Source organism: Bos javanicus, chromosome 3 (genome assembly GCF_032452875.1).
Source record: "Bos javanicus breed banteng chromosome 3, ARS-OSU_banteng_1.0, whole genome shotgun sequence".
Taxonomy (NCBI): domain Eukaryota; kingdom Metazoa; phylum Chordata; class Mammalia; order Artiodactyla; family Bovidae; genus Bos; species Bos javanicus.
The window spans coordinates 531,464-549,362 of record NC_083870.1 but is presented as its reverse complement, the minus strand read 5'-3'; the positions used below and the strand labels follow the sequence as shown (position 1 = coordinate 549,362).

Here is a 17,899-nt window from a genome sequence, read left to right as displayed (position 1 = left end):
TTCTTTGGGATTGGAATGAAAACTGACCTTTTCCAGTCCTGTGGCCACTGCTGAGTTTTCCAAATTTGCTGGCATATTGAGTGCAGCACTTTCACAGCATCAGCTTTCAGGATTTGGAATAGCTCAACCGGAATTCGATCACCTCCACTAGCTTTATTTGTAGTGATGCTTTCTAAGGCCCACTTGACTTCACATTCCAGGATGTCTGGCTCTAGGTCAGTGATCACACCATGGTGATTATCTGGGTCGTGAAGATCTTTTTTATACAGTTCTTCTGTGTATTCTTGCCATCTCTTCTTAACATCTTCTGCTTCTGTTAGGTCCATACCATTTCTGTCCTTTATCAAGCCCATCTTTGCATGAAATGTTCCCTTGGTATCTCTGATTGTCTTGAAGAGATCCCTAGTCTTTCCCATTCTGTTGTTTTCCTCTATTTCTTTGCATTGATCGCTGAAGAAGGCTGTCTTATCTCTTCTTGCTATTCTTTGGAACTCTGCATTCATATGTTTATATCTTTCCTTTTCGTTGGCAATTCAATCTCTGGTTCCTCTGCCTTTTCTAAAACCAGCTTGAACATCTGGAAGTTCACAGTGCACGTATTGCTGAAGCCTCGCTTGGAGAATTTTGAGCATTACTTTGCTAGCATGTGAGATGAGTGCAACTGTGTGGTAGTTTGAGCATTCTTTGGCATTGCCTTTCTTTGGGAATGGAATGAAAACTGACCTTTTCCAGTCCTGTGGCCACTGCTGAGTTTTCCAAATTTGCTAGCATATTGAGTGCAGCACTTTCACAGCATCATCTTTCAGGATTTGAAACAGTTCAACTGGAATTCAATCACCTCCACTAGCTTTGTTCATAGTGATGCTTCCTAAGGCCCATTTGACTTCACATTCCAGGATGTCTGGCTCTAGGAGAGTGATCACACCATAGTGATTATCTCTGGTTGTGAAGATCTTAAAAGCCCAGCAAACTAAGCTCATAATGCTAAAACTGAGATTATGGCTTAAAATGGTATTCCTTCTGAACATATTTTTCTGATGACCGTATCTGAGACAGGTGCCCCTGCGGAACAGAGGAGGCCCCTTCCCTCCCTCACCACACCACCACTTGTTGTGAGACAATCCTAACTTCCCCATCTCATTCCTCACTCAGCCACCTCGAAAAACCGTTTACTGTATGCCTATTGAGAGCTAAGCTCCACTTTGCAGCTGCACATAGCACCCAGCAAGATGCCAAAAATCTCTCATCTCCTGGAGCTTACATTCAGCAAACAGGGGACACAGACAGCAAACAAACAAATATCAATAGTAGAAATTCCCAGTTATAATGTTAATAAATACTAGGGATGTAATGTCCAACATAATAAGTATAATTAACATGGCCATATGTTTTATATGAAAATTGTCAAGAGTAAATTCTGAGTTCTCAGCACAAGGAAAAAAATTGTTCCATTTCTTTAATTTTGAATCTGTATGAGATGATGGACATTCACTAAACTTATTGTGATAATCATTTCATGACGCATGCAAGTCAAATCATTATGCTGTATACCTTAAACTCTACTGTGCTATATGTCAATTATATCTCAATCAATTTGGAAAAATATGAAAAGAAAAAAAATAACTTGATAAAAAAAATAAAAATATAAAAAAATACACAAAATAATTCCAAAGAGTGGTAGGTGCTATAAGGATAAACAAAATGGAGTAACGGTAGGTGAGCTGGGAGTGAGGAGTCAGCAAAGTCTCTCCAAAGAGCTAAGGTTTTGAGCAGAGACCAAAAAATGATGGAAGGGAATTTCAGGTCACGGGAAGAGCCCTTGCAAAGGCGGTGAGTCAGAATGAGCTTGGAATGCTTGAAGACTAGCAAGGAAGCTGGAGAGGAGTGAGGGAAGAGGCAGACTGTGGAAACGGCAAGGGGCCAGATTACACAGGGCACTGTGGGTTGTGGTAAGGAGCGTGGATGAGATTCCATGTGGGAACAGAGGCCCCTGGAATGATGCATCTGATTCATGTTTTAGAAGAGTTATTCTGCTGCTGGGTGAAGAACGGACTATAGGGCCCATGCATGGAGGCAGAGACAGCAGTCTGAGGTTGCTGCTATATCCCTAGTGAGAGACAAAGGCTTGGACCAAGGTTGTGGTAACAGGTGTCAAGAAGGGATCAGGTTCACTCATCTCCAACACTTGAGAGCTGAAAGAAGCTTTGGCAGTAACTCATTCTAATGTGTTATTTTACAGATGATGGACTGGAAGGCCCAAAGAGGTGACGTGAGTTTCTCACAGACATGCTACATTAGCTAAAGAGGCTCACCAGCAAACCTTGACCTTTAACCTTGATCTCAAATTCAAACCTTGACCTCCCTGGTGTCAGAAAGGAAAGACACTGAAGAAAAGTAAAAGATACAATAATTTTCAATAATTTTAGATGGAAAATGCAAAGAAAAATGGAGATGAAAGAGAGAATTTAGGAAAAATTAATTTTGAGATAGGAGAAGGCTTCCTAAATGACAGAAAACTTGAAGCAATAGTGAAAAGTCTTATAGACTTAACGACATAAACATTGGAGAAGGAAATGGCAACCCACTCCAGTATTCTTGCCTGAAAAATCCCATGGACAGAGGAGGCTGGTGGGCTACAGTCCATAGGGTGACAAAGAGTCAGACACGACTGAGCAACCAACACTAACTCATGCTACTGCTGCTAAGTCGCTTCAGTCGTGTCCAACTCTATGCGACCCCATAGACAGCAGCCCACCAGGCTCCCCGTCCCTGGGATTCTTCAGGCAAGAACACTGGAGGGGGTTGCCATTTCCTTCTCCATTGCATGAAAGTGAAAAGTGAAAGTGAAGTCACTCAGTCGCATCCGACTCTTAGCGACGCCAGGGACCGCAGCCCAGCAGCCTCCTCTGTCCATGGGATTTTCCAGGCAAGAGCACTGGAGTGGGGTGCCATTGCCTTCTCTGAACTCTAACTCATAAACATTAAACAACCAAAGGTACAATAAGCAAACCTGGGAGGACAAAAAAGGCAAGATACTTGATTTATTAACAAGAAAAGGATTAACATTTAAAAGACCCTCACAAATTGATGAAATCACCAACAAGTCAATGGAAAAATTGTTAAGGGATCTGAAGAAGTATAAATCCATTAATGTGTTTTATAAGAGTGGACTTAGAAGAATCTATCAGCATTTAAAGTGCACACAACTTTGATATGGAATAGTCTCCAAGATATACATTAAATTTTTAAAATTCTATAAGCAGAATGGGGTATTTAGTATGTTACTATAATAATTTTTTTAGGGCAAGAAAATTGAAAATAAAATTGAATATTTTATTTACCTATAAATGCATGTGTGTAGAAGAACACAAAAAAAGTGGCAAAATTAGTTGTACCAAAAAAGGAAAATATAAGGCTAGAGTAGAAGGGAGGTATTACCATTTATAGCCTTTGAATACTACCTACGCCTTATGTATACATCTATCTCCAAACAAGTAAACCTAGGTAATTAAACAAACTCAATCTCTTTTTCTGCATAATCCCCAGATCCCAATAAACAAAAGGAATTCTGCTTAAATAAATGTTTAAAATATACATTTCCTTTGATCCAACAACTTCACTTCTAAGAATAACTTTTATCCAGAAATACTCTACAGACACAGAGACTTATGTATAAGCATGTTCACTATCAGTTCAGTCACTCAGTCGTGTCCGATTCTTTGCGACCGCATGGACTGCAGCACGCCAGGCTTTCCTGTCCATCACCAGCCCTCGGAGCTTGCTCAAACTCATGTCCATCGAGACAGTGATGCCATCCAACCATCTCATCATCTGTCACCCGCTTCTTTTTCTTTCAGTCTTTCCCAGCATCAGGGTCTTTTCAAATGAGTCAGCTCTCTGCATTAGGTGGCCAAAGTATTGGAGTTTCAGCTTCAGCATCCGTCCTTCCAAGGACTGATCTCCTTTGGAATGGACTGGTTGGATCTCCTTGCAGTCCAAGGGACTCTCAAGGGTCTTCGCCAGCACCATAGTTCAAAAGCATTAATTCTTTGGCACTCAGCTTTCTTTATAGTCCAACTCTCACATCCATACATGACTACTTGAAAAACTATAGCTTTGACTAGACAGACCTTTGTTGACAAAGTAATGTCGCTGCATTTTAATACACTGTATAGGTTGGTTATAGCTTTTCTTCCAAGTAGTGAGAGTCTTTTAATTGCATGGCTGCAGTCACCATCTGCAGTGATTTTGGAGCCCCCCAAAATAAAGTCTCTCACTGTTTCCTTTGTTTCCCCACCTATTTGCCATGAAGTGATGGGACCGGATGCCATGATCTTAGGTTTCTGAATGCTGAGTTTTAAGCCAACTTTTTCACTCTCCTCTTTCACTTTCATCAAGAGGCTCTTTAGTTCTTCACTTTCTGCCGTAAAGGTGGTGTCATTTGCATATCTGAGGTTATTGATATTTCTTCTGGCCATCTTGACTCCAGCTTGTGCTTCATCCAACCCAGCATTTCACATGATGTATTCTGCACAGAAGTTAAATAAGCAGGGTGATAATATACAGCCTTGATGTACTCCTTTCCTGATTTGGAACCAGTCTATTGTTCCATGTCCAGTCCTAACTGTTGCTTCTTGACCTGCATACAGGTTTCTCAGGAGACAGGTCGGGTGGTCTGGTATTCTCATTTTTTAGAATTTTCCACAGTTTGTCGTGACCCACACAGTCAAAGGCTTTTGCATAGTCAATAAAGCAGAAGTAGATGCTTTTCTGGAACTCTCTTGCTTTTTCTATGATCCAACAGATGTTGGCAATTTGACCTCTGGTTCCTCTGCCTTTTCTAAATCCAGCTTGAACATCTGGAAGTTCCTGGTTCACATACCGTTGAAGTCTGGCTTGGAGAATTATGAGCATTACTTTGCCAGCGTGTGCGATGAGTGCAACTGTGCTATAGTTTTAACATTCTTTGACATTGCCTTTCTTTAGGATTGGAATGAAAACTGACCTTTTGCAGTCCTGTGGCCACTGCTGAGTTTTCCAATTTTGCTGGCATATTAAATACAGCACTTTCATACCATCATCTTTTAGGATTTGAAATAGCTCTACCAGAATTCCACTATCTTTGTTCCTAATGATGCTTCCTTAGGCCCACTTGACTTTGCATCCCAGGATGTGTGGTGCTAGGTGAGTGATCATGCCATTGTGGTTATCTGGGTCCCAAAGATCTTTTAGTAATGTGAAGATCTGGGTCATGAAGACCAAAATGTGGTCCACTGGAGAAGGGACTGAAATGGCAAACCAGTTCGGTATTCTTGCCTTGAGAACTCCATGAATAGTATGAAAAGGCAAAAAGATATGATGCTGAAAGATGAACTCCCCAGGTCAGTAGGTACCCAATATGCTACTGGAGAAGAGTGGAGAAATAACTCCAGAAAGTAAAGAGACACAGCCAAAGCAAAACAACCCCAGTTGTGGATGTGACTGGTGATAGAAGTAAAGTCCGATGCTGTAAAGAACAATATTGCATAGGACAGAATGATCTCTGTTCATTTCCAAGGCAAACCATTCAATACGTTTACTATAGCATTGATAATAGATGAAGCTGGAAAAAAAATCTCAAAGCCCCTCAATAGGAAAATGTTTAAATGAATTCTGGTGAATCTACACTATAAAATACTATGTAGCCATTAAAAAGAATGAAGTATATCTATGTTATTGGCATTAGAAGACATCCAAGTCTGATTATTAAGTCAAAAAATTAACTCATGGAGCATATAATTATATATGATCCCCATTTATGTATTTTTAAAGGCATATCCAATATACTAAGGTTGGTCCTAAAGTTGGATATGCAAATAGTACTTCATCGTGTTTTATAATATAATATCAATAAACTATATATTATGCATTCATATTCACCTCTATTTCCAGATTTGTTAAACTGGCTAACAAAAACTAGTTGAAAGTATTCTCTTGGTGCAGGACTAAAATCACAGAGGAGATCAGTACTAGTACTGGCTGAATGAATGAAGTATTGAGTCATAAAGTCAATCCTTACTCCAAATTCCAGGTAGCACTACCTCCAACTTTGTTGATGTTTGTTGATCTCAAAGAAAAACAGCAAGAAAACCTCACTTCTGCCCTACAGTTATGCTTTATTGCTTCTCAGAATGACAGCAAGTACTTCCTAAGGTTGCAAGCTGGCAGTCTGCAGGCTACAACGAGCCTACACACATGATTTGGTTGCCCAGCATATTTTGAAAACTGTTTTGAATTAGTTGCCAATTTTAAAAACATGGAGCTTTCTTCCTTAAAAATTTGCAACTTTCCACCGCCCGCCTCCCCCATTTCAGATTAAGCAAAGTGCTAGAACCTTGTCACACCTGCTATCTCTTTACAGAAGGTATGTTCTACACACAGCCCCCACATAGCCATTCTGCACTCAGGCTTACTGACTAGTCCCAGCAGAGTTTACATCACAGAACTGTACCTCCTTTGGGTGGCATTTAGATCAGCTCCAGTTCACCCCATTCTGTCTTTCACAGAACCCAAGCAACAACTCCAACCCTCTAAACACATGGCCAGGCCTCATTTCTGACTCCCCCTGCACAGGGCTGCAACATAAAGAAAATGATTTGACTACTTGAGGCTTGGACTTAGTTTCTAAATGCCAAGCAGGCCTCCTTGTGAAGAGTTCCTATTCTTCCCATCAAGGTGGTGGAGTTGTAGGGCAAGGAAAATCCTGAGTTCAAGGACCCACCTGTGTTGGAGCCCATGTGAAAAGTACTGCTAAGTCAAAAGACCTGAGTACAATCCTGGCTCCTTACTTGCTGAGCAGAGTACTTTTCTTGAGTCTCAGTTTCCCCACCTGTAAAAGCTGCGAATAACACTTAAGAGGGCTGTTACATGAATGAAATTTAAAAGTGTGTATTAAAGTGCTTGGAAGCATCTTAGAAGTATAAAACGAGTGTAGTCTAAGACAGGAAAAGAGAGGCACTGTGGAAGAAGTGACTGAAATGGGTGGCTGAATTCCAGTTAAAGAGAGTTGTGCGATCTGAGGTACTTCCCACCACCTCTCTCTGCTGGTGGCCTGGGAAATGCCTTTCCTCACCCATCTCAGTAGCCACGAGGGATTATGAGGGAAAGCCATCTAATACTTTTCGATGCAGCAGCTCTCCAAAGCTCATTTCTGGGTCCAGGTCACAGGTGGAAAAGACGCTGGGCTGAGTCACTGTTGGCTGGATGGGGAGGGGGCACAGTGATGCCCCCTCCACCACCACCACCACGAGCCTCCCCTCAAACACTAATGCTATCATTATCTCAACATCAAGGAACCAAAGTCATTTCCCTCCAAAACCACACCACCTTCACAGGGAGGAGGTGCTTTCAGGGCTCTTAAAAGCACTGACAAACGGATGAAAAGTACAATAAAAAAAAAACAAAACCAGTCTCAGAGATGTGCGATAAACTGATAACGCACCGCTGTGTGGCTATGAGAGCAGACCCCAGAACATCACAGTTATTCAGTAGACATTCTTATCCCACATACCTTTGTCAAAAGGTTTGGACCAGGGCTACGCTCTGGCCCAGAAGGCGGGCCAAGTACCCCCAAACTAACCGAATCTCCGTGGGCAGACCTGAAGAGCAGAGACGCCTACCCGGCGGCGCCCAGGTGGGCCGGGCGACTTCTGGGCGCACCTTCCGTCCAGCTCGGGAGACAGCGCCCAGAGCCCCGACCGAGGATGCAGCTCACCTGGTCCTCACGGATTTCGGCTAAGGGTCGAGGCCGCTGCGTCCCGCACATCTGTCCCGGAGGGGACCTTCAAGCCCCTCGGCCCAGGGGGCACGGGGCCGCACCGATGTCCTCCCTTTCCGGAGGTCTGAGAAAGGGGCTTCCGGCAGCGAGGCAGAAGCCAGGCGGGCTAGTGGGAAGGGCCTCTCAGAAGCTCCTGGCCGCAGGAGAGGGGCGCGCCTTCAAGATCTTCCCACAAAGAGCCCCGGATCCTCGAAGCAAAGCGGCGTGCGCGAGGAAGATAACTCCCTACCTCCAAGGGGCGCGGAGATAAAAAAAAAAAAAGCGCCGTGGGGGCGGGGAGGAGTGGGGGAAGGGAGCGCGGAGACCCCGTCTGGCCTGCACCCCCGCGCCCTCCCGCACGGCACAAAGAACTCGGCCCCGCTCCATCCCTGCCAGCGCCCCACTTCCCGCCCGCGCCCCGGCGGGTACTCACCCAGAGGCCGCCGCCGCGGCAGCTCAGGGCCGGGTCGGCCCGAGCCGCCTCCCCGCCTCCGTCGCCGCCGCGGCAGCAGCTTCCTTCCTCCCGGCCGCGCTCGGGGACCGGAGGTTTCGGGTTTCAGCCCGCGGAGCCCCGCTTCGCTCCTCCCGCCGCCGCGCCGCCAGCACGCGTACCCGGCCAGAACACAGACCGAGTAACTTTGCGGCGCTCGCGCCGCCCGCCCCTTCTCCGCCGTCCCGAGCCCCTCCGCCTGCGGGCCCTCCGAAGCCCCCGCGCCCCCACGGCCCCGCCCGGGCTCCGCGCGCCGCCGCCCCTGCCCGCCCCGGCGCCGCAGCTTCCCATCCCTCACACCCCTTCCTTTCGCGCTTGCCCTCCCTCCCGGCCACTTTTCCATTTCTTCCCACGGTCGGCCTCAGCTGCTGCTCTTTGTCTCGCCCCTACCCTCTCGGCCCGTAAACCTTTGTGGTCCCTCCTCGGGCCTTCCCTGAATCCCGTTCCTCCGTCCCAGTTCCAGCTGTTAGGACGTCGCCTCTGCCATTCTCTCTGCATTGCACTTATACTTTCGGATTCTTCCCGTAGGCTCCGCACAGTCCCATTCTCCTCCTCCCGTCTCGCCGCGGACGACTCCTGGCGTCGCCTTTCCTGCTCACCTTTCATTCATCCAGCCAACGTGCCTGAGCATCTGCCTGGTGCCAGGCACTGTCCCGCACCCTGGGAATATCACAGTGAATCCACCCGCGAAACCAGCCTTTGAGGATCCCACAACTCCTTAGAGTGGGAGGGTGAATGTAAACAGACCTTTTCATGGCTACTCTCTACCTCTGAGCCAAAGCCAGGGAGCAGTAATTACAATACACAGCCCAGGGTGCTGCCGGTTCAGGGGACAAAACAGTTCCTTCTCATATGTGGTTTTCCCCCCCCTTCCTCAGTTCCCATGTTCTGTAGCATTTCTAGCCTCATGCGTCTTCTGTGCAGCAGTCTTAATAAAAGGATAAAAAGTTGAAGCATACAATAGAACTGCTTTAAAAATGAAGGTAGAGAAGGAAGAAAGAAACGAAAGGGAGAGGAAAGGGGTAGCAAATGAATCAGGTAAGTAGTTATAAAGCCCAGTTCACCAAACTCCAGCAAAAACTGATGCTATGCCCAGGACAGGATTCAAATAACTCTGAAATCCATCCACTTTGATAAATGTATTAGTTATTCCCTTGTCTACAAGTTGGCACTGTGGGAGCTGCTTCCTTATTAATATTAGGCCACTGAGTTACCATTTTAGAATGATAATTTACTATCTAGCACCTGCCAAACACCCAGCTTGTCCTCAGGGACAAAGGAAATAATAGGGACACAAAAGGTACATGGATGCCTGAATATTCCTATGGGACAGCTGCTTTATTTGGTCAAAAACTGGAAGCTGAAACTCCACACAGAATCTAGGTCACCAGCAAGCCAGATGCTTGAAAGACCTTAAAGCAGTCTGTTCTTGAGGGTATTTTAGACTTTTATTCTGAAATCCCCGTTTATTTTTTTAATTTGCATTGACTCAGGCACTGGCTAAGCGCTGTTACTCTGAGAGTCATTTAACCTTCCCGAATCTCAGCTCTCAGCTTATTCATCATATATAAAATAGGCCTACTCACACCTGCCTATCTGTAGAGTTAGAAAGACGAAATAAGATAATGGAAGTAAATCCTCAATGCTATAGAGAGCTAAACCCTTTTGAAAGTTGGCATTCAAGAAAGATCTGGTAATATATGCCATAGACTGGCATGGAGACAATGAGAATCAAAAACAGTTATGGCTCTTTCAGCTCTGTATCCACCCATAATGCAAAAGATGTCCTTCCCAGACTTACTCTATTTCATTTTGAACTCTTCAACTGAAAGCAGTTTTTTTCTCCTGCTGCTCATTATCAAATATGTTATTTATCACAAAGGCTTTTCCTCCCATAGCTCATAAACTGAGAACTTACTGTGCATTCAAGAATGGAAACTGCTACCAAAAAGTGCATTTTTTTCAATTGCTCTCTCAAGATTTTTTCCTTCTTCTAAAGCTAATATTGAGCTATTAGCAGTATTCAGTCAAACACAGCAAAATGGAAAAAATATTATTTCACTATATATCACTGTATAGATTACAGTCATGTGAAAAACATGACATTGATTTTGTGCAAGGATTAATTTTTAAACAAAAGATAGATAATAATTTTCTTCTTCCAAATCAATTTCATTAGCCGTTTCACTTGGGGTTCCCCCAAAGACTTCTGAACTAAGATAATGAGAGGCCTCATCCAAGTGAATCTTAAATGCTGGATGAAGAATCTACCTATGATGACTCATCAATGATATGAAACTTCTTTTTTTCTAGAATTTCATTTACTTTTATTTTTGGCTGTGCTGGGCCTTCACTGTGGTGCACAGATTTCTCTAGTTGCGGTGCACAGGCTTCTCAAGTTGTGACATACAGGCTTAGTTGCCCAGTGGCATGTGGGCTCTTAGTTCCCCATCCAGGGATCAAATGTGCGTCCCCTGCATTGGAAGGTGGATATTTTACCCCTGTAGCTCCAGGGAAGTCCTTATAATATCTTTTCAAGACAGCACTTTACATAAAGCTAGACAGAACAAAACTGGGAAATATATTGTGTGTTCTACGTGGAGTATTATTCCCTCACTCTTTACATCAAATTCTTTTTACCCTTGACATCTCAGTTTAAATGTCTTCCCTGAGCAATCTAAATAACATTTTCTAACCTCTGCTCTCTCTCAGAGCCACAATTTAAAATTTATCCCAATTATTATATATATATATATATATATTTGTTTATTTGTTTATAATATAGGTACACTTGTAGACATAATGGAGAAGGCAATGGCAACCCACTCCAGTACTCTTGCCTGGAAAATCCCATGGACGGAGGAGCCTGGTAGGCTGCAGTCCATGGGGTCGCACAGAGTCGGACACGACTGAAGCGACTTAGCAGCAGCAGCAGCAGTAGACATAAATTCCATGATGTCAGGAGCCCTGTTTTATTTACCACTCTAGGACCAGGGCCTAACCCAATAAAACATTTAAAATATATCAATGAAAAAATAAAAATAAAATATGCCTTCAGGGGCCTTGGTTCTCAAACTTTTGGGATATATAAGGATCCCTTGGAGACTTCTTAAACAACACCAAAAGTTCAAGTGACAGAAGTTTGATATGTTGGATTTCAAAAAAAATTTAAAACTTTATGCTTCCTAGAACACCATCAAGAAAACAAAAAGATAGCTCACAGGATGGGATAAATTATTTTCAAATCATATATCTAATAAAGGACATGCATCCAGAACATATAAAGAACTTCTACAACTCAATAATAAGATGGTAAACATATCCATTTTTTAAATGGGTGAAGGGTCTGAACTTACATTTCTCTGAAGAAGATATACAAATGGTCAATAAGCACATAAAAAGCTACTGGACATCATTAATCATTAGGGAAATGAATATCAAAACATCAAGCTTCCACCTTCAGACTCACAAGGATGGCTATGATGAGAAACACAATAAGTACTGTGCAATATATAGAGAAATTAGAACACTTGTACATTACTGATGGGATTGTCAAATGATGCAATCACTTTAGAAAACAGTTTGTTCCTCAGGGTGGTAAACATGAAGTTACCATATGACCCAGTAAGTTCACTTCTGGATATCTAACCAAGAGAAATAAAAACACACACCCACACAAAAATATATGAACATCATAGCAGCATTATTCATAATAGCCAAAAAGTGGAAACAACCCAAATGTCTGTTAATGGATTAACATATAGACAGAATGTGGCCTATTCATACAATGGAATATTATTCAGCCATAACAAGGAATGAAGTGCTGAAATGCTAAGTGAAAGAAGCCAGACACAAAAGGCCACATATTGTGTGATTCCATTCAAATGCAATATCTGAAATAGGTAAGTCTAAAGTGAGAAAGAAATTAGTTATTGGAGGTGGAGAGGTTTAGTAGTGACTGCTAAAAGGGTTCAAGGTATCTTTTGGAGATGATGAAAATGTTTTAAAGTTTGATCATGTGATACTTGCAAAACTGTGAATATATTAAAAGAGTGAATTCTGTATTTTAAATGCATGAAATTTATGGTATGTAAATTATGTCTCAATAAAGCTCTTTTAGAAATCAAAAGAATCCCTTGGGGAATTTGTTAAGCTGCTGAGTTGCAGGCTGCATTCCCAGAGATAGACTCTTCAGGAGTTGTGGGTAGCTGCTGTTTCCGGTTTAGCATCGAGTCCCTCTCCTGCTGGCAGTATACCCTCAAATTTCCTTTGGAAAACCATTGCTTCTTCCTGGGGTCAGCCAGGGGGTTTACATAAGGACTGACCTCTCCTCCAGCTCCAGGAGTGGACTTCCATCCTTGTCAACCACATGATTGGTTCAGGCATGGAGACCAGTCAGAATGAAGCCTCAAGGACATTTTGCTGAGAATACTGGGTGGAACCAAAACTTAGGAAAGAGTACTGATGAGCATATGCTAAGGGATAAGAAATAGGAGAATTTAGGTCATGACTAACCTATTAGATCCTGGATGAGGCCTTCCCTGAAGTTGATGTAGCCTTGAACCCATCATTTATGGGACCCAATAAATATTTTTTAATTAAGTCTATATGGGTTTAATGGAGAAGGCAATGGCACCCCACTCCAGTACTCTTGCCTGGAAAATCCCATGGATGGAGGAGCCTGGTGGGCTGCAGTCCGTGGGGTCGCTAAGAGTCGAACACGACTGAGCGACTTCACTTTGACTTTTCACTTTCATGCATTGGAGAAGGAAATGGCAACCCATTCCAGTGTTCTTGCCTGGAGAATCCCAGGGATGGGGGAGCCTGGTGGGCTGCGTCTATGGGGTCGCACAGGGTCGGACACGACTGAAGCGACTTAGCATATGGGTTTAATTCCTCTGTTACTTGGAACAAAAAGCGTATAACTCAATATGTGGTTCTCAATATGACATTTTAGAAATCATGGGAGCGTTTGGGAGTTGTCACAATGATAGAGGGCACTCCTGGCATTTAGTGAATTGGGTCAAGGATACTAAACATCTTGCAGTACATGGGACCATCCTAGGCAAAAAGAACAATTCCTCTCACCTGTGACTTTTGAAGGCCCCACAAATGATTAAAAAAAAAAAAAAAACCTGTTTCACATCATTTTCTGAGTCTGCTGCTGCTGCTGCTGCCGCTGCTAAGTCACTTCAGTCGTGTCTAACTCTGTGTAACCCCATAGATGGCAGCTCACCAGGCTCCTCCGTCCCTGGGATTCTCCAGGCAAGAACACTGGAGTGGGTTTTCTGAGTCTAGAATCAGACTATTTTAATCTGAGCACAAAGGTGTATTTGCTTTTTTGTTTTGCATGGTTTTGTTATACACCAGTTTGTTCAGAAATGCCATTACTGTATGGGCCTCCCCCATGGCTCAGCCTGCTTTGCAGGAAATGCAGGAAGATTCCTTGGAATCTTGGGCACAGCAACCCACTCCAGTATTCTTGCCTGGAGAATTCCATGGACAGAGGAACCTGGTGGGCTCTAGTTCATAGGGTTACAAAGAGTCAGACACGACTGAGGCAACTGAGTACACATGCACGCATACATTACTGTGGAAGTTGAGGGAAGAGTATACTTTGATTTCTTCAGATGTCACCAAGACATCTTCATCAGTTTGGAAAATCACTGCTACTCATGGTATTGGGTTTACCAGTGCAAGTGAGGTGACCAATTCTGCATTTTTGTACCTCAGATTCACAGTGATCCTATCTATAATTGCAAGTGTCTGACCACTTCATGGTGTCATCTAGTAGGGTTAACATATTGAAATGAGTAGAGTTTTGTTGTTCATTCATTCATTCGTTCAACAACTGTTTTCTGAGTACCCACTTTATGTCAGTAAACAAGAAAGACAAAAAACCTTGAGTTCATAGAGCCAATTTTGGATGGAGAAGACACTATAAAAAAACAAAATATATTCTGTTTTCAGTAATGATAAGTGCTCAGAAAGGAAATAAAGTGGAGAAGGGAAAATGAAGTCTCAGGAGTAGGGATGGGCATGAATAAGTTGGTTATGGAAAATTTCAGTTAGAAGGTATCTCTTGAGAAAAAGACTTGAAGTGAGGGAGTCAGCCAAGTGGACATCTGGGAAAGAGTGTTTCAGGCATGGAGTGTTTCAGTGCAAAGGCCCTAAAGATGCAAACGTCCTTAGGCTGTTAAAGGGAAAGTGAGACTAGTGTAGCTAGTCTATTACTAGTAGACTAGTGTAGCTAGACTACTAAAGTAGAAAAATAGAAACTGAGTTCAGAGAGGAAATAGGAGGCCAGATGGTACAGCATCTTATAGATGCTTTGGCTTTTCTCTGGGTGAGGAAAGTTATGGATAGAAATATGATATAATCACTCATTATCATTGTTAACAGTCAAAGTGGAAGTCGCTCAGTTGTGTCCAACTCTTTGTGACCTGATGGACTATACAGTTCATGGAATTTTCCAGGCCAGAGTGCTGGAATGGGTAGCTGTTCCCTTCTCCAGGGGATCGTCCAAGTGCAGGGATTGAACCCAGGTCTCCTGCATTGCAGGCAGATTCTTTACCAGCTGAGCCACTAGGGAAGCCCTCTTGTTAACATTAAGAGTATCATTTTAAAGTTTCAAAATTCTATATGTAAGTAGATTATGTTATTATAAATTTCATTTCAGGATACTAAAAGGTTGTTATCAAATATTTGTTATTTGTGTAAAATGGTGTGTTAGATTTGAGAAATGTTCCTGTAACAAATATGGCAGTTCTAGGATTGAACTCCAGGATTCCGTATCTTGTCTGATACCCCCAGGTCATCCTGATGCATAGAAGTAAGACCCATAAGTTGGGGAACAAGCCTTCAAACCTACAGCTTACTTCTTCTTTTGTGATATCTTATACATAAGTAGTTTTCTTTTCTGCCTTTGAATTGTGTATGCTTACAGAAATGTTGGAGTCTTACAAAAGTAGACGTGAACACAATATGGCTGATGAAATAGCTCCAGCAAACTGAAAGCCAGGAAAGGAACAGAGAGCACGTGTCCCCAGAAATCATTTTCACAGGGGCGGGTTTTATTCTAGGCGGTGTCTACCTGTGAGTGAAGCCATCCAAATGCATACACACTCACACATACTGCTATGGACTGAATGTTTTTGTTCCCCAAAATTCATTTGTGGGAGCCTAATCCCCAGTATTGGAGCAGGAAATGGCAACCTGCTCCAATATTCTTGTGTGGGAAATCCCATAACAGAGGAGGCTGAAGGGCTACAATCCATGAAGTCACAAAAGCGTTGACACGAGTTAGTGACTGAACAACAACAACCCTCAATATTATTGTATTTGGATGTGGTGCCTTTGAAAGGTAGTTAGGTCAAGAGGATGGAACACTTATGAATGGGATTAGTGCCTCTATAAGAAGAGACACAAGAGAACTTGGCTTCTCTCTCTCTCTACTCTCCACCTAGCCAAGATACAAAAAGATAATCATATGCAAACCAGAAAGCAGATCCTCATAGACACAGATCTTCTGATACCTTGACCTTGGACTTCCCAGCCACTCAATAAATATTATATGAACTATGTTCCACCGTGCTGCCTCTGTCGCTTCAGCATCTTTCAGTCGGACCTGTATCCACAGTGTCTATCTCTGGGTGCAGTAGAACAGAGAAGCATCCAAAGAGCTCTGATAGTCCAGTGCCAAACCAGTTTAGTAAATGGTAAAAATGATTTCTGGTTAACATATAGTATATAGTTTCAAAATAAGTGAGCCTTCTCTAGTATAACCTTTATTAGATTGTAATATTAAAATACTTATTTTCTGAATTATCTGTTCATTAGTAATATTATTTACCAATGATCTTTTTTTTTTACAGTTTATTTATTTACAGATAATGCTAAACTGGGACAATCTCTTTGCCAAATATCTCAATTTAAGATTGATGATATTTTGCTAGAATAAAACTTTAGGTAACAATCATTTCCACAAGCCAATAAAAGTATCTCTAGCTATCCATGTAGTAGAATACACAAGACAAAAATAATGAAATAAATCTATCTTTGCTGACATGGGAAGTCGCCTGTGATATAGTAAATTTAAAACTTCCAGAAAATATACAAGCAGTAAGATTCCATTTTCGTAAACATGTTTGTGTCTGTGTGCATGTTTGTATGTGCACTAAAAGAAGTGTTATTGCTATTGTCTGATGAGCAGGAAGAGTATACATCTGTTGACCTTAAAAATGAAATAGTGGGTTATTTTACCAGCAAAAACAAGCTCATTTGGGACTAGCAGAGAATTGTAAGTTGAGCAAGCCAGGGGAGCAGTAGCAGACAGGGTCAGACAAGAAAGAAATAAAAGAGAAGGAGGTGTTTTTATAGGACATCACAGCTCATGGTGAGGACTTTGACTTCTACTAGGAATGAAATTGGGAGAAATCTGAACAGAGGATCAGTGTCTTGGACCATGACGCTATCAGCTAAGGAAGTAAGAAAGAGTTGGATTCTGGCTGTATTTTATAAGTAGTAAGTGAAAGTTGCTCAGTTGTGTCTGACTCTTTGCGACCCCATGGACTACGTGTAGCCCACGAGGCTCCTCTGTCCATGAAATTCTCCAGGCAAGAATATTGAAGTGGGTTGCCGTTCCCTTCTCCAGGGGATCTTTCCAATCCAGGGATTGAACCCAGGTCTCCTGCATTGGTAGGCAGATTCTTTACTGTCTGAGCCACCAGGGAACCCCATTTTATAAGCAGAGGTAGTATGAATTCTTTATCTATTGGATGTAGGGTTTAATAAAAGAAAAAAGTGTCAAGGTTAACTCCAGGGCTATTATGCTGAGCAGCAGGAAGGATGGAGTTGCCATCAGTGGAGATGGAGAAGCCTAGAAGTGAAGGTAAATGATGGAGGCCAGAAACACAGTTTGGACACATTGAGTTTGAGATGTCTGTTGGTTTTCCAAATGGGGATGTGAAATAAACAATTAAAAAGAAATGTGAGCCACAGACATAAATTTGGAAATCTTCACATATAGATGGTTTTTTGGGTTACAAGATTGGGTATGTTAGTTTCCTAGGTCTGTTGTGATAAAGTGCCACAAATTGGGTGATTTAAAACAAAAAGTAATTGTTGACTCACGGTTTTAGAGGTTAGGTATTCCTGAACAAAATGTCAGCAAGGTCATGTTCTTTCTGACCCCTGTAGAGGAGAATACCTCCTTGCCTCTTCCTAGCTTCTGGGAGTTTGCTGGCCCTCCTTGACATTCCTTGGCTTGCAGCTACAGCATTTCAGTCTCTCCTGATGTCATCACATTATGCTCTCTCCCATGTTATCTCTATCTCTATGTCTCTTTTTTTCCTTAAAGGATGATGGTTATATTGAATTAAGGACCCACCATATTCTAGCAGAACCTCATCGTCATCTTAACTGATTACATCTGAAATAACCCTATTTCCAAATAAAGTCACATTCTGAAGTAATGGACTTTGACATACCTTTTGGGAAACACAATTCAACCCGTTACACTGAGGATGTGAGTGACAATATAGAAGAGAAGAGGACCTAGGACTGAACACTGCAACGCTGAGGGGCTGAGAAATAGGGGGACATGTTCAGGGAGT

The 17,899-nt window shown here is 42.6% G+C and overlaps 1 protein-coding gene across 5 annotated transcripts in view; it reads right to left on the bottom strand.

Annotated features, from left to right (window-relative positions):
- Window positions 1-8,315, bottom strand: part of GPR161 (G protein-coupled receptor 161) — a 62,953-nt gene extending 54,638 nt beyond the window's left edge. For 2 of the 5 annotated variants that reach the window (XM_061399387.1, XM_061399394.1), the window contains exon 1: window positions 8,229-8,312. The gene's annotated coding sequence lies outside the window, so the exon portion shown is untranslated. Of the gene's footprint in view, window positions 1-7,753; window positions 8,067-8,228 lie in introns of those variants that run through there. The other 3 variants (XM_061399393.1, XM_061399395.1, XM_061399392.1) reach the window with 3 other exon arrangements.
- Between the last annotated feature and the right edge of the window lie 9,584 nt (window positions 8,316-17,899).